Raw genomic sequence first — 7592 nt, 5'->3', positions numbered from 1 at the left:
TTGGAGAGTGAAGAAAGCAGGCAGTATATATATCTTTTATGCAAAGAAACATAAATTTGTGCAGAATTGACAGGACAAAGAAATTAAGGTTTGGTGTATGTAATTAGTGAGGAATTTAAGCAGAGTTTAGGCTTGAGGTAGTAAATTAGCAAGGTTTGTTTGTGCAGGCTTCTCAGCCCAGAATTCCCTAGCTCTGGTGATAAGGATGCAAGGAGAACACCTTTCACATGGGAGATTTATTTCTTGTACTCAAGAGGAACACAGACAGGAGGGTCAGAATGCCCTTTTTGCCTCTCAAGTAACTTTAATTCAAAATAATCAATCTGCTATTGTGGGATATTTTGGAGTGACCTGCCCTGGGCCCCAACACAAGCAACTGAGTCTTGTATGCCATTTTGAGCTTAGGAGAAGGGGTTAAGGGTCTGGGGCTTCAAAGGAAAGTAAGACAATTCATAGGAAGGTGGGAAGAGCAAATGTTTAATAAACAAATGTTTGCCATGCCTTGCAGAGACAATGGGGCACAGAGAGGACTTTGAACAAACAGGCCCAGCCAAGCTCCCCGCAGCTTACCACAGCTACCCAATACTCTTTGTAGTTATCTCTCGTGATAGTTCTCTTCCTGGACCAGGGCCTCTATTTAAATTCTTTGAAGCAGTTAAGGGTGAGTAAAAAGGTCTTCCTGAGTCTTTTGGACCTTGATTGACTTCAGCTCAAAGTAATCCACATTTTGGGGAGACTCATTCTGAGCTCCTTCACCAACATGTCCCTAATCCAGATGATGTATTTCCCACCCAAAGAGAAGATCATGAGATTATAAAATGGGATGGCATGCTAATAACATGCTTTGAAGATAAGTTCTGGATACAAACTAAACATTCTGAGTGTAGGACAGGATAAATAATTTTCCCTCTACCCTTCTAGGTTCTTGGCTGAGACCCCCCTGTAATAAAAAACGGATTAACAAGATTAAAACAAGCAGAAGTTTAACAACATGTATATCTCCTGTATACATGGGATATACACAGAAAAACTGAGTAAAACTCCCCCAAATGGCCCAAGCTACCACCTTAAATACCATCTTCAGCTAAAAACAAAAGAAAGATGGTGGGGGCAGGGAGATTAGTTATGGAAGATGCCCAGGAAAAACACAGCAAACAAGGGCAAGAATGTTATGTAAATTTAAGTCCTTGCCTTCTCCATTGGTAAGAGTTTCTTGTGACTTAAAGTCATCCTCTTCCTGGTACTGAGAGGGAGGTACTCTTACAGATGGAAATTCCTCTTATAAATGTAAGTGCCCCTTACAAAAGGGTACCTTCTATTAGATTTTCAGAGCTTCTCCTGTGTCTGCTGTTTCTCAAAAGTAGCCAGCTCAAAATAATCCTTATGCCAATGAGGCGTATTTTGGGGTGGCATGTTCTGCTACTCTTCATGACATTCTGATAACAAGGTGGCCCATTGAGAAACTCAACCAAGGTGGCTTAGCTAGGAGCAGCCCTTGAGAAATATGTTGATAGAAAACACATTCAAGGATCTCTCTTTATCCACAAATTGCACCTTCAACCAGATATTTTCACCTCTCAATGAAGGTCCCAGAGTTCATAACTTTAGAGGTGGTTATCCCCACTGAAGTTCCTATAGAACATAGCCTAGCCATTCAGGGACTTTCCCCCAGAAGTTTGTTGGGAGGTAAGTTTAGGAACCAGATCTCTGGTTGTCTCCTCATAACTCCAGATAACCCCTCTCTGGGGTTATCTCTCCTCAGGGCCTTGCAATTTGTTTGTGCCCAGAAGTCAGTCTTTGATGTTGAGCACCTTTGCTCCAGGCTATTCTCAGAGTGAACCCAAGTGTTCTAGATGAGAAGATATAGGAACAGGTTCACATAGTAAGGCAGTCCCCTCTCCCCAACCACCACTGCAAATCAGTTGGAGCACTGTGCCAACCACTACTACTCCTTTCTCCACTGCTGCAGACTTCTTGGTTCTAAGAAAATGGGAAGGACACAGACTCTCTGTTCTTCAGATTCCCATACTGATCCCCACTGTCATCAGTGACATGAGTGCTGGCTCTGAATAGGTTGAGTTAGAAGGGTTGGTGCTGAGGATGCTTGGGGGAAAGGCCTAAGAACACTTGAAGGGGCTTGATTGAACCTCTAGATGGTAGAGTTAAGAATGGAACATGATTGGGCCAGCCCTGGTGGCCTAGTGGTTAGGTTCAGAGTGCTCCACTTTGGCAGTCCAGGTTTGGTTCCCAAGTGTGAACCTATACCACTCTGTAAGCAGCCGTGCTGTGCTAGTGGTCCACATACTAAAAAATAGGGTAAGATTGGCAGGGATGTTAGCTCAGGGCAAATTTTCCTCAGCAAAAAAAAAAGAATGGAACGTGATCCAATTTGTAGGAAGCAAAGGTCTCAGTTCAACTCAGCATTAATCTCACTGATACAGTCCCTCCTCCCCTGCCATCCCCCAACCCCCTCACCAGACTTCCTCCCCAATCTTCCCCAACATAATACACTGAAGCAGCTTGAATCATGGTCTTCTCATCCTGTTTAAGCCTTTTAGACCAGGGATAGGGTACCACAAATGAGAAAGTCCCTACCCCTTGTGCTGTGCCTGATGCAGCACTTGTCACCCTCAGAGGTGCTTTCACACATGTATCTCACTAGACACAAACAGGTCTGTGAGGGAGCTATTACTAGGCCCATTTGAGGACACCAATGCTCAGAGAATTGAGAACCAGCTTAGAGGTTCAGTAGGGCCCACTATATCCCTCACAGTGAGTGAGGACAGAGAGCTGGTTTAAAGGGAAGCCTTTTTCAAACAACTCTACACCCTAACTTTTGACCAGAGTAGCTCCTGTGAGGGCAGTTTCAATCTTGGTACTTGAGCAATATTTCAAAACTGGAGTTCCTTTACGACAGCGTTCTTAATGACAAATCAAGATCATTTATAATGATGGTAGTTAGGGAAATGGTCTCTGAGAAGAGATGTGGGTAGAGAAGTGAGAAGTGTTTCACGCAGGCTTTGGGGAAGTGTTAGAAGGAAGTCAAGACCAGATAAGCACCATCTGCAGAGTCAGCGTTATTGCAGCCTGGGATTTTAGGGAACCAAAGACTTCTTGTTTGGAAAAAACCTCCCAAGTCTTTATTCATCTTCTACATTCCCTTGAAAGGTGACAACCCTTTCTATTCACAGACATGAAGCTTAAAATATTCATTCTCTTTTGGATACGTGCTCTTCTGAGAACTGTCCTGGACTGTAAAACAGAGCTAGCTATATGGTGACTGATTCCTCAGTTTGGGTGGAAGAGAGGGCAGACAGGAGGTGTTTGAAATTCTCAAAGTAAACTTCACCCATTTCTTACAATTTGGTGCTTGTATCACTCAGGCTTTAGTATATTTTCAGTTCTTATAAACTTTATTATCTAATGAGACTTATCATCTTCTAGTCTGGGAACCAAATGGTAAAATTGGGCCCAAGTGCCTACATTGGCAGGGAAAGGAATTTGAAGGTGGAGCTCAGCTCTTAGGGCAGTGTCAAGATAATGCTTTCTTCTCTCTTCCCTGTGGACTTATAGGTAGCCCTGGTGACTGAGATGGCATCTTCTCCAAAGGTCTTAGGCCCTCTCCTGACCCTACTGTTCTCCCTATGTGGGCTCCTTGTACACAGCCAGAGTCTTTCCTGGAAGGAATTTATGAAACAGCACCACTTGAGCACAAGCTTGAAATTCAGTCAGCACAGATGCAATGATCTCGTGAGTGTAAGAGAAAATCTCAGAGGCAAAAACTCTCACATCTTCATCTATACACCTTGCCACAAAATTGAGCATGTATGCAGCAGGAACTGGGGAGATCGCTACAGAAATGTATATATATGAGCCTGGAAGCCCCTCAAAATACTCAAGTGCTACCAGAGGAATAATGAAAACAGCTACAAAGAGCACAGGAGCTACAGCTACATTGAATTCCATTGTGGCATGAATGGGTTTGTTGATAGCATAGAGGACATCCGGTTGTTAGAGATTATCAGAAACTAGGATGTCTACCCACATCCCCAGGTTTCTAGCAGAGTGCTCAGTGCTTCCTGAGTAGTGGCCCCTGCCTGCATCAATAGCCCTTGCTACTGCTCACTTTGCATTTACGGCCAATGTTTTCCAACTACTTAGAGTTGTGTACCACATGGTTTCTTGATATCATAACTTTGCCTATGTTTTATTTTTACATTTTTTTTAAAGATTCACCTCATCTGGCATCTCTTTTTGACTAACCGAGGAATTTTCCTGCTATTGACTCTCTTTGTACCCACCCAAGCTGAATGATCTTCCATTTCCTAAATAAACTAAATCATTCCAATGTATGTGACGTTTATATTTGTTATGTGTGCAGAGTATGTGTTGTGTGATTGGTATAGGCATTATAAGTGTGTGTGACATAGATTATGCTTGGATGTGATTTGTACTGTGCATAGGTTTAAGGTGTGCATTATGTGTGTGTGTCTAATGTGTGTAATATGCATATGTGTATGATGACAGTGTAAATGTTTATGTGCTAAGCTGGGGAAGAGTTGTGACCTAGGCTCGATTGTGGTGACATGCTGAGTTCCAGTCAGGTTGAGGGGCGTGGGCAGGGTTAACTGGGTATAAAACATGTAGCATTTTCCTGGCTCATAGTAGATGCTCAGTCAATATTGGTTTTCTTCCTTTCCTGTCTTTTGGCTGGTACTTTAATTTTGACTTTGATAAAACAAACATGACCAGTGCCCATCAATCATCTCCTCTCCCTGGCTCCAGAAGATGGGGATTTCTAATGTAAAAATACAGTAGCTGTCATCTGTATGGAAGCTGTAAATTCCCAGGATTAAAAAGGACCTTCTCCATCAGCCACAGACTGACAGAGGTCCCTACTGGACTCATTCATTAAGAATGTCTTTAAGGAGGCTAATGCATTTTAGATAGGTTAAGGCACTATATTTCCCGAGAAACAACACAGTTAAGTAGAAGATATTAGCACAAATGAGTTTATCTGATAGTAACCGTTTTCGCTTGGCAGAGAAATAGGGTGAGGTTAGAGAAGTTTAAAATGCAACTCTCCTCAAAAATGGGGCTTAAGAGATATTTTGTAGGAAGGAAGAGGAAGTGAATTGGAGAAGGAAATGTTGAGGACACAAGAAAGTAGAGTCCATGAGAATTCTGTTTGCTAAGTGGGTGAGAGAGATACAGAGTAAGAGAAATGTTCACTTCACATTAATTTACCTAGGGCAGGTATGGGGAAGAAGAAATACTAAACATTAAAATACGTTGTGTTCTTCAGCCTCCTGCATTGTTGAATGACTCCAGCCTTGAAACAATTAGAGAATAGATCAAGGTATCATCATTTTCAATTAGGTGACCGCACACCTCCCTAGAACTCTGGCCTCAATGAGAAGCCAATGAATCTAGGTTGCTCATTACATTCCAAGGGCAGCTACTTAGCTTTGCAATTTTTCAGTGCACCTGGGAACAAGCAGACACCTGGGAGACGATGACCTATACCAACCAAACTCACAAGAGATTAGTGTTAAACCACTAGTTCTTCATCAATGATCAATTTACATAGAGGGAATACTGATTTGTTTTCTCACTTGATAAATGCTGCTTCAAAATGTAGTGTAGGACAGGAAAAAAATCTTTTTCTTCTGCTCTTCCAGGTTCTAGAGCAGAGAGCAGGAGAACAGTGAGACAGCAGATTTGAAGTTTTCTAACTGAATTTACTCTTCAATTATATCAATTTTGGTACAATTATAACATAATTTAACAATTATAATAGAATTCAATGGGAGTGCTAGTAGAATCCGAACAAATTAAGGCTGGAACAGTTGTTCTGTGCCTAGAGAGGGGGAGAAGGATGAGGGAAAGCTCAGAGGAGAGGACAGTTGAGCACAGCCTTGCAAGATGGGTAAGAAACCAAGCTGACTAGGTTAGACAGACTATTCCAGGCGAAGGAAATAACACTTGTAAAAGTATAAAGTGTTAAAGTATAATTTTTTCTGAAAGTTAAGAATGTGGCTATCATGAAAGTTTTAAAAAATAAACCCATGACTTTGAATAAACTTATAAATAAACCCGTTTTATTCAACTCATTCATTAATGAGGAAATCAGTAACATGTTAAAACCAGTACAAATGTAATTTTGGTTTACAGAAATTTATATTCTCTGCCAGACGGAATTCATTTGCATTGCTATGAACAGGAAACATCTGGGTTGTTATCAGTTTTGTACAATTTCATTTCTATCCTGCAAGTCAATCAAAGTTATACTCCTCAACTGTGTCTGCTCATCCCCAGTGGGTCGACTAGACAACTCCAGTGCTCCAATGAAAGGACACCTGATCATCTCTTTTGTCTATTTCCAAATTCTTGGACAATTTTTCCCATCAGATGATATGGAAAATTATGACTTGTGCAGGAAAATGTATAGAGGTCCTATGACTGGCGTAGAAAGGAAGAAAGGCGTCCGGAGAAATAGTATGACCTAGCAAATGGGCACAAAAAGTGGTGTCACATGCCTAAATTGGCCAATGGGCTGAGGGTTGGGGGCCATTTTGAGCATCAGGTCTTCAGCTCCACAGAAACAATAAAACTAAACATCACAAAGGAACTTAGAACCCTTCACTTAGCATCAGCCTCTGACTCACCATTCTGGCCACTCGCTGGTCAGAAATACCTCAGCAACCATGGAAGAGGGAGTGTGTTCTAAGAGGTCTGAATATGGCTGATGATTGTTATAATAAGTAACTGTTTGGTTAAAGATACTAATCTTCTGTTACTCCAGTGACAAGGGTTTGGGGCCATTACTTTTGCAGTCAGCAAGCACATAAAGGTCTAGGGAAATGACAGACCAAATAACAGGTGGGAGTGTGAAGACTCAGGTGTGTTTAAATAGAGATCCCATAAATGACACACCTCTTATGCCTTGAACCTGCTTTAGAAGTGTAGGGCTGGCACAGGGCCAAACAACCACCAGGGTCCATTCCCTATGCAGGGAGCTTCTGACTGGGCTCGGGACACGCTACTCCAGAGTATGGCACTTTGGCATATTGACTATTTCAAGCTGAAGGAATTTGAGAAACAGCACGTGCAAGAAGAACTTTCTCACCTTCCTCTGAAGCAGGTCATAAGATCCTCATGTGAGAGGTGCCCTCCCTATACCCAGAGGAAAGGAGCATCCTTATCTTTGAAGACAGATGCTGAGAGGAATCTGAACAAACAGGCCTTGCTGAGTTTCCCCCAGTTGATTACACTTAACTCACACACTTTGTTCTACCACATCTTTCCATGACTTCCCACTCTGCATCAAACCTAGCATAAAAACGTTCAGTGTTAACTGCCTCTGTAGGTCATTTCCTTAGGAAGGCTCCTGTGTTGTGTACAACTTAAATAAATGTATATGCTGTTCTCTTGTTAATTTATATTTTGTTACGGGAGCCCCCAGCTGAGAATTTAGAACTTCTTCTTCTTCCCCTTCACTTCCAAGATTTGGGATAATTTAAAAGAGATAGATAAGAGAAGCAGACTCTCCCATTCATGCCCTCCCCCATCTGTCTTACACGGTACTCATG

The 7592-nt window shown here is 42.0% G+C and overlaps 1 pseudogene; it reads left to right on the top strand.

Moving 5' to 3' along the window:
* The first annotated feature begins 3540 nt into the window (after positions 1-3540).
* Positions 3541-4032, top strand: LOC147917478 (epididymal secretory protein E3-beta-like; annotated as a pseudogene).
* Positions 4033-7592: the final 3560 nt, after the last annotated feature.

Source organism: Ceratotherium simum, chromosome 3 (assembly GCF_057802395.1).
Source record: "Ceratotherium simum simum isolate JZ-2026a chromosome 3, ASM5780239v1, whole genome shotgun sequence".
NCBI classification, from domain to species: Eukaryota; Metazoa; Chordata; class Mammalia; order Perissodactyla; family Rhinocerotidae; genus Ceratotherium; species Ceratotherium simum.
The sequence above is the reverse complement of the archived record's forward strand: the minus strand, read 5'-3'. Positions and strand labels throughout refer to the sequence as shown.